The sequence below is a fragment of the Salvia hispanica genome, chromosome 4 (genome assembly GCF_029641045.1).
Source record: "Salvia hispanica isolate PSC_SH4W2 chromosome 4, Shi_PSC_v1, whole genome shotgun sequence".
Lineage (NCBI taxonomy): Eukaryota > Viridiplantae > Streptophyta > Magnoliopsida > Lamiales > Lamiaceae > Salvia > Salvia hispanica.
Genome location: NC_142695.1, coordinates 9,026,958 through 9,045,500, shown reverse-complemented (window position 1 = coordinate 9,045,500; position 18,543 = coordinate 9,026,958). Strand labels below are relative to the sequence as shown.

Here is an 18,543-nt window from a genome sequence, read left to right as displayed (position 1 = left end):
TTCTCATGACTTCTCACTGCTTCTTTATAGCTTGAAGGCTCATGATATTCAATCTCTTCTGCTACTGTGAGAGCATAGTAAAGCATGTCATAGTCACTGTACCTTGATGGAAGCTTGATGTTCCTTTTGGGCTTATCCCTTGCTATAATGTGGCTCTTCTACTTCTCACTTGCTTCACCTGTTCGAATCATTTCTGGAGCCTCCTCACCGGATACTTCACCATTAGCATCTGTTTGTTCATCCCCAGTGAGCTCCACCTCAAACTCAGTACTATCTGACTTCTGTTGCAAGTATGGCATTTCATCTTCTTTAAATACCACATCCCTACTGATCACCACCTGTCCCATTCCCTTTTCCGTGCACCACAGCCTATAGCCCTTCACCCCCTTCTGATATCCCAACATAACACACTTGAGAGCCCTCGGATCTAGCTTGGTTCTTTTAGCATGCGCATACACTCTGCAGCCAAAATTTCTTAACTTTGCATAGTCACCAGCTGACCCATACCATCTCATATCTGGTGTATCATTGTCAATTGAAGTGGATGACATTTATTGATAAGCATCACAGCTGTAGAAGCAGCCTCAGCCCAGAAATGCTTAGGCATTCCAGATGAGATGAGCATACACCTGAGCCTTTCCAGAATTGTCCTGTTGGCTCTCTCAGCCACTCCGTTCTGTTGGGGGTTGTGAGGAACGGTTCTATGCCTCTTTATCCCCTTACTTTTGCAGAAAGCATCAAACTTAGCTGAAAGAAATTCAAGCCCGTTATCGGTTCTAAGGCACTTTAAAACACTGCCCTTCTCAGTTTCAACTTCAATGCACCATTCTTGAAATTTAGTGCAGATTTCTCTTTCATCACATAAAGCCAAATCTTCCTAGAAAAATAATCTATAATCGAAAGAAAGTACCTACCTCCACCCATGCTCTGAATTGGTGATGGCCCCCAGATATCAGCATGTGCATACTCCAATGGCTTTGATGAAGTGTGTTTCCCAGCAGCATATGGTAATTTCTTGCTCTTTCCCAGTATACATTCTTCACAAGATCCGAGTTCATCTTTATCTGATTCTCCATCAAAAGCTATTAGGTCTTTCTTGGCAAGTTCTTTCAATCCAGCATGCCCCAGATGACCAAGCCTGTGATGCCAATCAATCAACTTCAATTCTGCTACTGCATTAACCTGATCAGCATCAATAGCCCTTGCTCTGAGATAATACAAATTATTTACTCTCTCGGCAACCATAAGAATGTCTGTGCCCTTTGTAACCTTTATAAAACCACCAGCTAAAATGGATGTGAATCCCTTTCTCTCAAGCATTCCAAGAGAGATTAGATTTCTCTTGATAGATGGAATATATCTGACTTCTGAAAGTATTTTTTGAGAGCCATCTTCCATGAGCATTCTTACACTTCCTATGCCTTTTACTTGGCATACTTGGTTATTTCCAAGCAGAACAGAACCAGTAGCATCTTGTAAATCCATGAGCCACCTTTTCTTGGAGGTCATATGGAAACTACAACCGGAGTCCATCACCCAAACATCTGGAGCCTCATCCTCTGTCACATTCATAACCTGAGCAACCTCTACCTCTTGAGTAACATCAGCAGTATCCTGCACTTTATCACCCTCGGCTTGCTTCCTCTTCCAAGCATAGCAATTCTTCTTTATGTGTCCAGGCTTCTTACAATGGTGACAAGATCTGGTTTCCTTCTCATCTCCAGACTTTTCTTTCCAAGATTTTTGTTTCTTTTGGGACTTCTTCTTTCCATGTTTCTTTGAATCAAATCTTACATTCAGACTTTCACTGGCTGGATCAATAGGCTTATCAACTACTCTCTGGAATTCTTTCATTTTGAGTGCAGAATGTACCTCCTCATAAGTGACTTTAGAATCTCTCCCAAGCAGTATTGCATCCTTGAATTGCTCGAAGCTCTTAGGCGGAGAATTAAGAAGCATCAACGCCTTATCCTCATCCTTGATAGCTTCCTCAATATTCTCAAGATCATCCACACACTTGGCAAATTCCTCAAGCTGCTCTCCAATATTTCCTGATTCTGAAAACTTGAATGTGAACAGCTTCTGCTTGAGCAAGAGCCTATTGGTGAGAGATTTAGTCATATATAATAACTCAAGCTTGGCCCAAACACCAGCCGCGGTCTCCTCCTTTGAAACCTCTCTCAACACCCGATCACTTAGGCTCAGGATTAGGGTGCTATAGGCTTTATCCTGGAGATCTTGAGACTTGATTTCACCCTTTTCTTTATCTGCATCAGCCTTGCTCTTCAACACATCCCACAAGCCTTGTTGCATCATCACGGCCTTCATCTTGAGCCTCCATAACCCAAAATCATTCTTGCCCGTGAACTTCTCCATATCAAACTTCGCGGTCGTCATCTCGCTCCTCGATTCCCACAGACGGCGTCAATTTGTTAGAAAACACCGCAAGATTGGTTGTTGAAGAAAGAACTATCTCACTGGCAATGTATCGAACACAATCTAGGCAGAAAGCAAATGAAAGAATTTGAGACACAGGGGTTACGTGGTTCGGCTCAATCGAACCTACATCCACGGGAGAATCACGAATCAATTTTATTCCACTCTACTGAATTACAATCACACAACAATCAACACTCAAAGATGAAGATACACTCAAGAATTCATATGCTCACCCTCTCGTGAACTTTGATCAAGAAAACACGGATGATCCTCTCTAATTCCTCACTAAGATAGTGTACAATTCACTCAACGTGTTGAATCAGTTATGAGCCTCTCTATCTCAAGCTCAAACTACTTAAACGTAGCTCAACCGCTCTTCTAAAACCGAAATAGCCGTTTGAGAAGCTAACTTTCTGACTTGTGCCCCCTTTTGCAATTTAGCCCCTGACCTCTTTGGAAATTCATTAAGTATCCACATCAACAGTTTTGGGAGTAGAAGATTAGAGTATTTCTCTGTTATATTTACAATATAATTCAACACCACAATATATAGGTGAGAATATGAGCTATGTATGGAAACACAATATATTTGTAATCATTCTATTCTAGGACAATATGTAATTGTATCAATCCTAGTAAATTAATTTATTCTGCAATCTTCTTCCCTCCACTTGATATACTTTGACATTTTCAAGTACAAGAGTGGTCCTCCACCTTAGCTGTGATCTTGGGTACAGTCACGAGCTCAGCTAGTGTGGAGTTGTTGACTGATTTCTCTCGTGCACGGGACACAGCATTCACACAATGTTCCTCAAGACTTGACACTGTTGCATTGCTGGCAGTGGCTGAACTATTTTGGCAATGGTCTCTAACAGGTGGAGTTGGTGCCATGGGCTCAGCAGCTGAACTAGTGGTAGAAAGTGAGTAATAACTTTTGGTTTTTAACTTTGGAAATTTTTTGGATCAACTAAAAAGCTTTATACAAGAAGACTAATATTCCCAACCGACATGTGTACACATTAGAAATGGAAGGTTTACGATTTCTTGAATTGATAGTAACTACTGCACAGGTTTATACACTAATATTCCAAACAGAGGTTTACAATTCTGTTTTTGATATTTTTACTACAAAACTGGAACTCTACCCAATTTCTATTTCATTGCATTTTGGTTTTATCTGTTTTATCACTTTATGGATACTAGGGAATATTACACATCCTTAGCAGCAGGGATGCTACAAAAAAGTGAGTTTCATCAACTCACTTTTGTTAGATCTAGGGCATTACACAACACCACTATAACCCGGTGATCGTGCAAGGTTTTCGTTATGCAGTGCTCTCCGCACCAGGAACGCATCGTTCCACCTGCCTGCATCTGCATACAAGTTAGACAGCATAACTCTACCTGGCCCATCTGATGGTTCGACCCTAGCCAGGTTTCGAGCAGCTCTTTCTCCTACTTCTATGTTCTCGTACATCTTGCATGCTGCTAACAACGTGCCCCAAATGATAGCATCCGCCTCCATAGGCATGTTTTGCACAAGCTCTTCTGCTTCGTTCAGCCTCCCCGCTCGGCCTAACAGATCCACCATACATCTATAATGCTTAAGGTTAGGCTCTAGACCATACGTCACTCTCATGCTCCTGAAATGGTTTTTCCCTTCTTCCACCAAACCGGCATGACAACAAGCACTCAAGACTCCAATTAATGTGATTGAATCGGGCTTTATCTTTCGACTTAGCAAGTCTGCAAAAATTCTCAGGGACGCCTCTGCTTTCCCGTGCATGGCCAAGCCATATATAATTGCATTCCAAGGATTGACTTTTCTGGTCTTGTCTCGGATTTGATCAAATACTTCTAGAGCGGAATCAATGCTCCCACATTTGGCATACATATCAATGATGGCTGTACTCAGATTGTCGTGGATTGGTATTGAGTTGCAATGGATGAACTGATGAGCCCATCTCCCCTCCTTCAATGCGCACAAGCCAGATATGGCTCTGAAAACACTCACCATCGTGAGTTCGTCTGGCTTAAATCCTTTACCAACCATTTCATGAAAAACATCAACTGCGAGACTATGCTTCCCATTCTGTGCATAATCAGATATCATCGAGCTCCAAGAGAAAACATCTCTCTGTGGCATTATACTAAACAAACGTGTAGCATCATTTACCATGCCGTTCGCCATTAGCCCTGAAATAAGGGCAGTCCAACTAGGTATATCATTCTTGGTTCGTTCTTCAAATTGCAAATAAGCAAGTTCAACCTGCTGACAGGAAGCATATAAATGAATCAATGTCACATGCATGAAGTCATGGAAGTTCATTCCCATCTTCAGTGTCAAAGCATGAAACTGTTGACCCTCGAGCAATCTAGTTGCCTGTGCACAAGTAGAGACAATGTGAATAAGCATGACTTCACTAGGTCTTGAGTCGGTGTGCCTCATTTCGCAATAAAGCGCCAATGCCTCCGCCAATCTCCCAACCTGTAGATATCCACCAATCATCGTGTTCCAAGAGATCGTGTCCTTCCCTGGAATCTCATCAAATAGGTCTCTAGCCAAATCAACCAGTCCTCCTTTTACATAACCATTCAACATCACATTCCACGCCACCACATCCCTATCCACCATATTATCAAATATCATTCTTGTATGATGAAGAGACGAAGAAACACTATAAAGAATAACTAAATTAGTCGAAACAATAGAATGCATATCAAGACCAAGCTTCACCACCAAGCCGTGCAGAAGCATTGCATTCATCCTAGTTCCATCAGCACGAGCGTAAGCAAGTAGCACACTCGGCATCGTCACTTCATTAGGAACCACTCCCAACAGTCTCATCTCCCTAAAAAGCGCAATGGCGTCCCTGTAGCACTCAATCTGAGCAAACCCCATAATCATGGTCGTATAGGAGACACAATCTCTGAGCGGCATTTTCTGAAACAATTTGTAGGCATCTCCCAAACGGCCGTTTTTAAGATACCCTGAGATTATTATGCTGAAGGAGGCACAGTTCAGCGTCGGGGAGCTTTCGAAAATGGATCTCGCGCACGAAAACATCCCGGTTTTGGAGTACATATTGATCAAGCTGTTCTGTATGAAGACATTGTAGTTGAGGCCTGATTTTAGTACGAGGCAATGCAGTTGCTGGCCATGGGAGATTAAAGAAGGGGAAGACGAGATGGATTTGAGCGCCGAAACTAGCGAAGTAGCGCCGTTCTTAAGAACGGATTGAAGAGAAACTGAGCCGAGAGCCATTAGTGATGTAAAGGAAATGTGGGGAAATGTGGGATTTTGGGTGTAACTACAATTATCATCTGATCTGAAAGATCAAAGAATTGTGTGAGCAACACAAATTTTGTGATAGAAAAAGACTGTTAAAAATCAAACCTCGATTCATATTGATTACTAATATTAGAAATCTTGAGATAGTACAACAGAAAGAATTGCTTGATATCTGATCATGCCAATCCAAGTCCAGCTAAGCCTGCAAGGTTGCTCTGCCATCTCTGCAATGTGAAGGGCGTTTTACTTTAGGCCACTGGCGTAGCCACCCCAAAACTTCCAATAATATATACTCCACTAAAATCCCCTTTCTAACATAAAATATAAGTGGTCTAGCGGTATTCGTCTTCCCCTGCACAGTAGGGAAATGGGTTTGATTCCCTTTTAGCCCCAATCGCTTTTTCTGTAACTTTCATCCACTTGCCTTTTTATTTTTTACACTCTCTTTTATGGCTTTGTTTTATCATTTTTATAATTTAAATAAATGTATCTTTTTGTCTTATTTTTAAACTCTCTTTTATGGCTTTGTTTTTTAATTTTTATAATTTAAATAAATTTGTCTTTTTGTCTTATTTTTTCAACTCTTCCCTAGTTCTTTTGGCTTTGTTTTTTAGACTTCTATAAATTAAAATAATTTTTTTATTGGAAAATATAAGCATGCATTATGTCCTTTTTTCAATAATTGAAGTTTTGCACGAATAAGTGAAAGGATTATTTTTGGTAAAGATAGCACATTTTACAAAAGCTAAAATAAAATTTTAATAATATAAGTATATAAATCTAAGAGAAGTCATCTAAATATTAGTGATACAATAGGTTAATCAATTTTTTATGCATAAAAATTTTAAAAAATAAACATTTTAACTAAAGAACTGAATAAAAAGAAGGGAAAATAATTAGTAGTAAGATTTTAAAGTTATGCTTCATTGTAATATCGTTCGTACTCCCAAACTCAAAATCTTGGATGCGCCACTTGTTTAGGCTATCAATTTTTTTTATTAACTAATGGACTTATTATTTAAATGTTTGGACCAATATAAATTTTAAGTGATGGGCTGGGATCCCTTCCTACTTAGGCCTAGGAGTAACGACGGTAATAAATGTTTTCAAGTTAATGTTTGGGCTCTTGCCCCACTAATTACTTTCCGATTTATTTTATGCTTTAAGTAGACCGTCATAAAATACTCTCTTACCAATTAATTCATTATGACTTAATTTTCGTATTAATAGTTTTTTGGAATAATTAACTAAAAGTGATTAGTTTATGGGTTAATTGCCACAAATAATTAAATCCACTGATTTAACTAATACTATCTCCGTCCTATTCAAAATGTCTACATTTGTGAGTGATACAAGATTTGAAGAAGAGTTATTAGTTGAAGTAAATTGAGAGAGAAAAAAAAATAGTTAGAATATTTTAATTAGGAAGAAGGAAAGAGAGATTTATTTTCAAATATAGAAAGTGAACATTTTAAGTGGGACAAACTAAAAGATAAAATATGGACATCTTGAATGACGGAAGGAGTACAAGAGAATTTCAGAAATCCCTAAATTCTTTCGTCATCTTGAATAACGAAAGAACATAATGAATATTCAATAGGATGCATGCATTCTACTCAAAACAAAAAATTTCTTAATGTTGATCATCATGTTATCTCTGTTTTATTTTTATTTTTTTTTGCTTTCTAAAAGGCTTTATGCAAGCAAAATAAGATCGGAGCGAAAACTTAAATTGAAGATTTAAGCGTATTAGATGGACTTTCTTTTTAATAAACGAAATATTTTTCAAGCATGACTATAGTCATTTAAATGGCACTTATGTTTTGTTTTAATTTTTTAGAAATCATCTACTTTGGGGGTTAGAAATAACCTACTATGCCAGTTTAGATTAATCTAATTCAGATCCTAGTTAGGTGAATGTCCCTACTCAGATATACTATTGTAAAAGATGACCACCTTTCGGGTTAACAAATGTTCAAATATGGTAGTTTCTAAATAAAGTTAGAATGTGGTTGAACTTTAGCTTACAAAAAATTTCAGTATGCCCGAGCCTTTTTAGTGAAAAAACCTCATGCTTACTCAAGCTGGCAAGATAAAACTTGTTAATTATTTTATGATTATTTCGACATGTGTCTCTTAGTACTTAAGTAATCAGTCATGCATATTTTTTCAGAATTGTACACGTTGAGTGCAATTGTTGATGAGATGTTGAAAATTGCTAAATCTAAACTCTCAGCGATGCATGTCTTCACGCATGGTGCCATATATTTGTTTTAATTGCTTCTAATGTTAGAACAAATGATAATGTAGTGAATTGCTATCTCGTATACTCCCTCAATTCCATAGTTAATGTGAATCTTAGGGATTCAAGACACATATGTTTACCCCGGACTTGCTCTTGTAAATATTTCAACAACCCAACAAACCCAACAAGAAATGAAACAATAAAAATGGTGGAAAAGGAAGAGGATGGAGGTGTTATGATTTAGATAAATGCTTGGAACCTATGGACCTTCTACAAAACAATGAAGACAACCCAAGGCAACTTTCACCAAAGCAAAAATCTAATGGCTCCACAAAACTAGCAACACAAGAACTAGAATTGCATACCTTAACATTCAATCTAAGCCCGGCAATAGATTAAAATGCAACCACAAGGGATTTTGGATAAATCTTCAAAAGTTGAAGAGGAATGCTCACAATGGAGTCTTTAGTGTTTACAAAATGTTCAAAGCTGAGAATGAAGAAACCCTAAAAAGAGTACTTATACTAAAACAAAGGCAAAAGAGAAAATAGTCTTCAAAAGCTTTAAAAAAATGACATTTTCGGACAAAATGCCCGGCCGGGAATTTTGGGCCTTGCCGGGGCGTTTTGGGACCTTGCCCGGGCGTTTCCTCTGTCGCTGGGCGTTTTTCTTGCCCGGCCGGGCGATTTTCGCCCGGCCACGGTTAGTTCCTCGACAGCTCTGCGCGACTTTCGTCAAACGGCCATATCTCTCTCATCCGAACTCCGTTTGGGGTGTGTGAGGCACCCACGCGAAGGTATTTCGACGATGAAGACGATGGTGGTCTTGGATCAGCATTTGGACACCGTCTTAATAGGAAGATTGGCGTTTGAACAGACCCCCAGTTCTGATTTGGTGCGGGGTCGAGCCGAATTTGGTGTATTGCTCTCGAGACACCCGGGTCTTCCTTCTGGGCCTCCTCTTTGAGTCTTAAGCTTGTTATGAACAGACCTAAGGACTCTAGCATCTTCCTACTCATCTTCCTCGTCCTCTTTTGGTGTACGTCCTTGAGCGGGCTCGATGCATGATGCGTGTCGGTTGGGTTCGCATCATCCCCATCTTCTTGGGAAGGATTTGACCTCAAAACCGGCTCATCTCTTGCAAACTCAAAAGGGCTCAATTCGGACACGTTGAACGTGGGGTGCACCTTGAATTCGCCCGGCAACTCGATGACATAGGCATTGTTGTTGATCCTCTCCTTGACTCGGAATGGGCCACCTCCGCGTGTCGCAAGCTTGGACTTCACCTTGTCCGGGAAACGGATCGCCCGAAAGTTAACCCACACCATGTCCCCCGGGTTGAAGACCACTTCTTTCCGCCCCTTGTTGGCCATCCTCGCATTGTGCTCATTCCTTTTGCTAATGTTCTCTTGGACCTTGACATGGAGGTCCTTCATAAAATGCGCCTTTTGGGCACCATCTACATCACAAACAAAAGAAGAAAGCAAAGCCGACACCGCTAGGTCCATCGGGGTTAGCGGGTTAAATCCATAAACAATTTCAAATGGAGAATGACCGGTAGTAGAGTGCATGGTCCGGTTGTAAGCAAACTCGGCAATGGGTAGGCAAGGTTCTCATGTCTTCCTATTCTCACTAACCAAAGCCCTAAGTAAAGCCCCTAGGGTGCGATTCACCACCTCGGTTTGCCCATCGGTTTGAGGGTGCGCCGTGGTAGAGAATAAAAGTTTGGTTCCTAGTTTAGTCCAAAGAGTCTTCCAAAAGTAGCTTAGGAACTTGACATCCCTATCACCCTCACCACCTCCCTAAAGAAGAGACCGGCTATGTGTTTGGCATCATTGTTCTTCCTACATGGAATAAAATGAGCCATCTTGGAAAACCTATCCACTACCACAAAGATACTATCATTCCGTGCATGTGAAGGAGGTAGACCTAGCACAAAGTCCATAGAAAAATCTACCCAAGGGTGGGAAGGGGTAGGGAGTGGGGTATAGAGGCCATAATTGTTGCTCTTAGACTTAGCTTGTCTACACTCAATGCACCCTCCCACAAAACACCGCACATCTCTCTTCATTTTTGGCCAATAAAAATGCTCAATTAAGATATCATAGGTCTTAGCTACCCCAAAATGGCCCATTAATCCCCCAAGGTGGGACTCCCTCACAAGCACTTTCCTCCAAGATCCTTGGGGAATGCACAATCTATTCCCCTTAAACAAGTAACCCTTATGCTTATAAAATTGTTCAAATGATCCCTTTTCACATGCAACAAAGATAGATGCAAAATCATTATCGTACTCATAAAGCTCCTTAAGGTGATCAAAAGCAAAGAATTTGGAAGCACAAATAGTAAGCATGCTATTTCTCAACACAAGGGCGTCACTATCATAAATACCACTTTCAAGAAGAATTAATAATGGCTTTCGAGATAAGGCATCGGCGACCACATTTTCCTTCCCCTTTTTGTACCGGATGACATATGGGAAAGTCTCCAAGAAGGCACTCCACTTGGCGTGTCTCTTGTCTAACTTGTGTTGACCACCCAAGAATTTGATGGACTCGTGGTCCGTGTGGATGACAAACTCCCTATGCATCAAAAAGTGTTGCCAATTTTCCAAACATCTCACAATAGCATAAAGCTCTTTATCATAAGTGGGATAGTTCAAATGAGTTTGATTGAGTTTTTCCGAAAAATATGCAATAGGTTTCCCTTCTTGCATCAACACTCCCCCAATCCCTACTCCACTAGCATCACATTCAAGCTCAAAAGTTTTATCAAAATTGGGTAATGCAAGTAAAGGTGCATGTGTGAGGTCGTGCTTTAAAGTATTAAAAGCATGCTCTTGTTCCTCTCCCAATTTAAAAACAACATTCTTTTTAACAAGATAGTTCAAAGGGGCGGCTTTGGTTGAGAAGTCCCTCACGAACCTTCTATAGAAACTAGCAAGGCCGTGAAAAGAGCGTATCTCACTAACATTCCTAGGTGTGGGCCACTCCTTTATGACCCTAACCTTTTCGTCATCCACCTTGACACCATCCCTCCCCACAACAAATCCAAGAAAAATAACTTCATCAACACAAAACACACACTTAGGCAATTTAGCATACAACTTGTGTTCTTTCAAAAGCAAAAGTGTTTGCCTAAGATGCCTAGCATGCTCTTCAACATTTGGGCTATATATCAAGATATCATCAAAATAAACCACAACAAATTTTCCTATCAAAGGTCTACGCACATGGTTCATCAACCTCATAAAAGTAGAATGAGCATTAGTTAGACCAAAGGGCATAACTAACCACTCATACAACCCAAATTTAGTTTTGAAAGCTGTTTTCCATTCATCACATTCCTTCATCCTAATTTGATGATATCCACTAGCAAGATCAATTTTTGAGAAACAAGTAGCACCACACAAATCCTCAAGCGTGTCATCAAGCCTAGGTATGGGATGCATATACTTAATGGTGATTTTATTGATGGTCCTACAATCAACACACATTCTCCAAGAGCCATCCTTTTTAGGCACAAGTATAACCGGCACGGCACATGGAGAGAGAGATTCACGGACCAAACCTTTGGCAAGGAGTTCATCGACTTGCCTTTGCAATTCCTTGGTCTCGTTCGGATTGGCTTTGTAGGCAGCCCGATTTGGTAGAGAAGAACCCGGCAAGAAATCCATTTGATGCTCAATTCCCCGAATTGGAGGAAGCTCGTTGGGGAGCTCACTTGAAAACACATCCTCGAACTCCTGCAAAACAACTTTAACAATATCCGGGACAAGCTCAAGGTTAGTGTTAGTCAAGAAAATCCGCCTTGGAATGGCGAGTAGCAATGGAGAGTGCTTTGAAGTGCCCACCCAAGTTCGGATTTAGTGGCTAGGAGACACTCTTTTCTCTCACGGGGTTTTTGGGTGTCACTCTTGTTGGATTTGGATTTACTCTCACCACCCCCACACTCACTTGGCTTTTTTCTTTCACTCTCATGCCTTTTTTTCTTTCTCTCGCTCTCTACTCAAGTGTTTATGGGCTTCTATGATGTCACTAGGGGACAAGGACTTTAAACGGATCCTCTTCCCATGGGACACATAAGAGTATTCATTTGTGTACCCGTCCTTTGACACCTTGTTGTCATATTCCCAAGGCCTACCAAGAAGTAAGTGGCAAGCGGACATGGGAATAACATCACAAAGTACCTTCTCCTCAAATTCCCTAATCTTCAATGGTACTTGGACAAGGGCCGATACCTTGAGATCCCCACTTTCACCCAACCATTGGAGTCGGTATGGGTTTGGGTGCCTCGTCACCGGCAATTGCAACTTTGCAACCAACCTTTCGCTCACCACGTTGGTGCAACTTCCTCCGTCAATAATCACAAGACAAGTTTTGGATTGAACTTTACATTTCATATGGAAGATATTGGAACGTTGCTCTACACATTCATCTTGCTTTGGTTGGGCACTTAACGTGCAGAGGACCACAAGATTGGTTATCCTTTCGGTCAACTCGTCTTCACTAGATAACCCAATATTTGTGTTTGGGCAAGACTCACCCCCTTCTTCCTCATCCGCCTCGTCTTCATCCTCACTATAGATTTGGCCGTCCACCCCAATTACCATAACTCGTTGATTGATGCATTCCCTAGCATAGTGGTCAAATCCCTTACATTTGAAGCATTGAGTTCTTCTTTCACCCGTTTGTGGGGTCCCTTTGGTCGGTGGAGGGGCCGTTAGTGCTTTCATTGGAGTTTTTGGCAAAGTGCTAGGAGTGGTGGGTGCCTCTCCCTTCCTTTGAGGTGTACTCCACTTGCTTCCTCCTCCTCCACCCGAAGTAGAAGTAAAGGTCGCCTTCCCCTTGCTCACGGATTTCTCCTTACCTTGCCGCTCAAACGTCTCGGCGAACCCGAGAACCTCATCCATGGTCAAACCTCTCATGGCTTCAACTTGGACCTTGTGCTTGAGGTGCACATTAAGCCCGTGGATGAAGCGGTCTTGGGTGACCTCTTCGCTCTCCTCGATCCCAACTCTCCCCTTGAGTGCTATCAACTCATAATAGTACTCCATGACACTCTTACTCCCTTGCTTCAAGTCTTGTAGCTCTCCCCTCAACTTATGATAGTAGGATCGAGGCACGAATGTACTCCTCATTAGATCGTTCAACTCGACCCATGTTCTCACCTCCCCTCGCCCTGCGGCCCTTCTTTGCCTCATAAGGCCGGACAATCAAGTGTTGGCATGTCTCGAAACGCGGTAATAGCTAACTTGACCTTATCCACCTCCGAGTAGTTGTCGGGTTCAAACTTTCCATGGAACTCAGAAATAGTGTGCTTGAAGTTCTTTGAAGGGTCATCATATCTTGGCCCCTCTCCTTCGTACTCTTCATGATGGTTTCTTCTAGGCACTCCATTGAATCTATGGTTACCACGGCCTCCTCCTCTTCCATTTTGGTTTCGGAAAGACCTCCGTCTCCAATATTCTTCATCGGCATATTCGTGATGACTCGGATAATGAGAATACCCGGCTTCACTCTCTCTTGTAAGACTTCGGTAACTTTCATTCCCCGCCCCGGCTCGGTGTGTAAGTGGTAATGAGGTGGAGTGGTGTTCCACCCTATCCCGCAATATAGCCACATCCTCATGTAGGACGGTGAATTCCCCTTGCATGGCGTTGATGTCGCCTTGCATCTCATTCACTCCCCGATCAACTCCGTCCACCTTATCCAAGAGCATTGTGAGTAGCTCCTTTATAGATCCCTCGGATGACGACGCGAGGACCAGCACATCATCTCCTATAGGCGAGTTTTGCCTAGAGGCTCCATTTCTAGTGGTCGGTGGCATGTTGAGTACCTACAAAACAAATTTTACAAAGACTAGGGACAAGTCCCTTTTGTTAATAACACAAAAAACGCACACACCCGAGAATGAAGGTTTTAGTGAGGAGCTCACTTCCCACAATGTAAATCCCCTTTTCCCAAAAATCATGCCCAATGTCACTCGGAAGGCTTAGAAATTTTGGGGGCTAGGATACTCTCCCTCACTTGCTCTCAAGATGTTAATCCACAAGGGTAGCACAATTTAACAAACAAGATATGCAACTAGCCAAGTAATTACTAGTTCTAGAAGCCACAAGATATAGTGAAAGCAAGGTGCTAAGCCAATGAGACAATTCAACAAACACTTTGTGTGCACGATTTCAACCCACAACAATAGACCAAACAATTGATGTAATATTGGCCTAAGACTTTGTAACAAACAAATTGATACACCCAATGACACATATATAAACTTATGACTAAAGCCCAAAGGTAGAACTTGAGATATCTCTTTTTTTTTCCTTTTTCTTTTCTAACATTTACAAGAACAAAAACCAATGGCTCTTGATACCAAATAATGTGAATCTTAGGGATTCAAGACACATATGTTTTCCCCGGACTTGCTCTTGTAAATATTTCAACAACCCAACAAACCCAACAAGAAATGAAACAATAAAAATGGTGGAAAAGGAAGAGGATGGAGGTGTTATGATTTAGATAAATGCTTGGAACCTATGGACCTTCTATAAAACAATGAAGACAACCCAAGGCAACTTTCACCAAAGCAAAAATCTAATGGCTCCACAAAACTAGCAACACAAGAACTAGAATTGCATACCTTAACATTCAATCTAAGCCCGACAATAGATTAAAATGCAACCACAAGGGATTTTGGATAAATCTTCAAAAGTTGAAGAGGAATGCTCACAATGGAGTCTTTAGTGTTTACAAAATGTTCAAAGCTGAGAATGAAGAAACCCTAAAAAGAGTATTTATACTAAAACAAAGGCAAAAGAGAAAATAGTCTTCAAAAGCTTTTAAAAAATGACATTTTCGGACAAAATGCCCGGCCGGGAATTTTGGGCCTTGCCTGGGCGTTTCCTCTGTCGCTGGGCGTTTTTCTTGCCCGGCCGGGCGATTTTCGCCCGGCCACGGTTAGTTCCTCGGCAGCTCTGCGCGACTTTCGTCAAACGGCCATATCTCTCTCATCCGAACTCCGTTTGGGGTGTGTGAGGCACCCACGCGAAGGTATTTCGACGATGAAGACGATGGTGGTCTTGGATCAGCATTTGGACACCGTCTTAGTAGGCAGATTGGCGTTTGAACAGACCCCCAGTAAATAACAAATCAAACTATAAGTCGAGTCGAGGGAAGTCCTCTTTCCGCAAGACAAATTACGCCACGGCTAGTGCTCACGGAATGGCGTATTGTCCCCAAAGATAAATCGACTTCCTCCTAGCGTGTAGAAGCACCTCAAACCCGCTAGGCACCGGCAAACTTGATGGAGTTCCGAGAATCGAGCTATGCAATGCTACTATGACGTAGAGAACTAGAGAGAAGAGAGAATGCTTTTTGTTGGTGTACTTGTCATCTCTCAAACCCACCTATTTATAGGATAGGAGAGACCACTCCAAAAGTCTTGACATTAAGAACACCATAAATCAAATGGATGTTACATGACATGAAAAGCCAAAGGGCACAAGAATGTGAAAAGCTTGAAGCCTTTCATATTATCACACGTTTTTCAACAAGAGCTGCTCGAAATCTGGCTAGGGTGGAACCATCACATGGTCTGAGTAGAGTTCTGCTGTCTAACCTTTATGCAAATGCAGGCAGATGGGATGATGCTTTCCTGGTGCGGAGAGCAATGCAAAAAGAAAACCTTGCACGATCACCGCTGATACACAAAATTTCCAAAGTTAAAAAAACAAAAGTTATAACTTGCATTCTACCACTAGTTCAGCTGCAGGCCCATGGCACCAGCTTCACCAGCTCCCAGCAGAGCGAGCGCAAGCTCTTCCTCATTCCACCACCTCAAGACCCACTCATCTTCATCCTCGCCTCCAGCTTCTCCTACCTCTTCCAGTATCTCTCTCACCCTGCCCCCTTATTTCTAGCGCTATTTCGTCTCTAATCTGCAGTCGCAGCTGATCATCTTCATGTGATAGGTCGGCTTCGTTATCTTTTCGAGATCTGCTGCGGGCACAGATCGAGAAGGTGCGAGGGGGAAGGGTGTAGAGGGCTGAAGAAGGCAATGGAGTTCGATTTGCAGCTGCAGGGCGAGGAGCTGCTTCGCTCTGGCGATTGAAACAAGGCAGTGAGAGATGTGATTGAGCTGCCGTGGAATGGGGGCAGCGACGATAACGTTGATTACGAGTGCCAAAGGGCGAAGCTAAGGAAGATGGCGCCACCTAATGGCCATGCCGTGCTACTCTTTCGCGACAAATGTGGCTGCCCCGTTGCCAATCTCGAAGGCTGGGGGCCGAAATGCTGCCGACACTACAAAAAGTGAGTGCAGTTAATTTTTTCATTTTTCATTGTTCATTTTGATTGCAGGTTGACACATTTTAGCATGGTTTAGGGATTTGAGATCGATTTTTTGAGTGTAGTCTTATAGCATGGTTGAAATGCAAGTTTTGTAGATAGAGTTTTGAGAAATTATCTTTGCTTCATTGGTGTTGATAAGTTGATTAGATGTAGTTTTATGTTCTACCAATCGTGTGATACGTCTATAGTTGTCTAAAGTGGATATAATCTTCACCTATTTACAATGACTGATGATATTTTGGATAGGAAGCCAATAAGATTTTGCACGGTCTTATCCTTCAGACTTATTACTGAGAGTTCTGAATCCCTTATTTATCATAGTGGAACAAATTCCAACTAGTTAAGTTGTAGTGTAACTGTGTAATCAATATAAACCGTTGTTCAGAACATCTCTTTTGCAAAATATCATCCCCGGCACACCGAGACTCCATTTCTTAGAGTAACAATACTACTAATATTTCTTATATACCAGTTGTCACTGCCCAAGATGACATGATTATTAGATGATGAAAATCCGCATGTATTGACAAATCAAAGTAGCATATAACCAACGTCATATGGTCATTGTTACTATACTTTGTTAGGGATAACAAAATTTATCAGGGAAACGCGACTAATGGTATATCAAAGAATAGGTGATAGTAGAAAATGGAACGAAGAAAACAATGAATCAAACAACCTAACTTCAATTTTTAGCGCGGAAAATAGATGAATAAAATGAACTTCAATCCTCTTGGATTGAGTATAAGTATCGAACATTGGTACTATATACTATAAGAGATGGCAATTCACTAAATTATTATTTGTTCTAACATTAGAAGCAATTAAAACAGACATATGGTACCATGCGTGTAGACTGTAGACATGCATAGCTGAGAGTTTAGATTTAGCAATTTTCAACACCTCATCAATAATTGCACTCAACTTTTACAATTCTGAAAAAATATGCATGACTGATTACTTATGTACTAAGAGACACGTGTCGAAATAATCATAAAATAAATAACAAGTTTTATCTTGCCAATTTGAGTAAGCACGAGGAATTTTCACTAAAAAGGCTCAAAGCATACTAAATTCTTTTGTAAGCTAAAGTTCAATCACATTCTAACTTAATTAAGAAACTACTCCTTATGTCCCATTAGAAATGAAACGTTTTCCTTTTTAGGTTGTCCCAATAAAAATGAAACGTTTCCAGAAATAGAAACAACACTCTCTTTACTTTTTCTTCTCTCTTACTTTACTCTCTTTTCATTAACTTACAAAACACCAATGCATAAATTCTTGTGCCGGAAACCAAATGTTGCATATTTATTGGGATGGAGGGAGTACCATATTTGAACATTTGTTAACCCAAAAGGTGGTCAGCTTTTACAATAGTATATTTGTGTATACTAAACTGAGCAGGTACATTCTCCTAACTAGTATCTGAATTAAATTAATCTAAATTGACATAGTAGGTTATTTCTAACCCCAGAGCATATAATTGCTAAACAATAGTAAAATACATCAAGACAAAACATAATTGCCATAATGACTAAAGTCATACTTGAAAAATATTTCATTTATTAAAAAGAAAGTCCATCTAATAAGCTTAAATCTTCAATTAAAATTTTTGCCCCCATCTAATTTTGCTTACAGTAGAGCCAAAAAAAACAAAAAAAGATATTATGCTAATCAACATCAAGAATATTTTTAGTTTGAGGAGAATGCATGCATCCTACTGAATATTCATTCTTTTCTTTCACCTCTTTTTAAGGATTTCTGAAATTCTCTTGTACTCCTCCGTCATTTAAAATGTTCACATTTCTTTTTTAGTTTGTACCACTCAAGATGTCCATTTTCTATATTTGAAAATAAATTCCTCTCTCTCCTTCCTAATTAAAATATTCAACTATTTTTTTCTCTTAATTTATTTCAATTAACAACTCTTCTCCAAATCTCATGTCACTTAAGAATGTGGACATCTCGTGGGACGAGGGAGTATTAGTTAAATCGGTGGATTTAATTATTTGCGGTAGCTAACCCAAAAGCTAATCACTTTTCATTAATTATTCCAAAAAGCTTTTAATACGAAAATTAAGTCATAATGAGAGAGTATATTATGACGGTCTACTTAAAGCTTAAATAAATCGGAAAGTAATTAGTGGGTCCAGAGCCCAAACATCTATCCATATAAAGGCCCAGTTTTTTAGATATTATGTGGCACAATTTTTTGGC

At 40.6% G+C, this 18,543-nt stretch overlaps 1 pseudogene across 1 annotated transcript; it reads right to left on the bottom strand.

The window, feature by feature from the left end:
• Positions 1 to 3,064: 3,064 nt before the first annotated feature.
• Positions 3,065 to 6,061, bottom strand: LOC125194593 (pentatricopeptide repeat-containing protein At5g19020, mitochondrial pseudogene; annotated as a pseudogene). Its single transcript, XR_016128736.1, has 2 exons — positions 5,837 to 6,061; positions 3,065 to 5,768 (listed from the first exon to the last, which is right to left on the bottom strand). The product of XR_016128736.1 is annotated as a pentatricopeptide repeat-containing protein At5g19020, mitochondrial pseudogene (transcript).
• Positions 6,062 to 18,543: the final 12,482 nt, after the last annotated feature.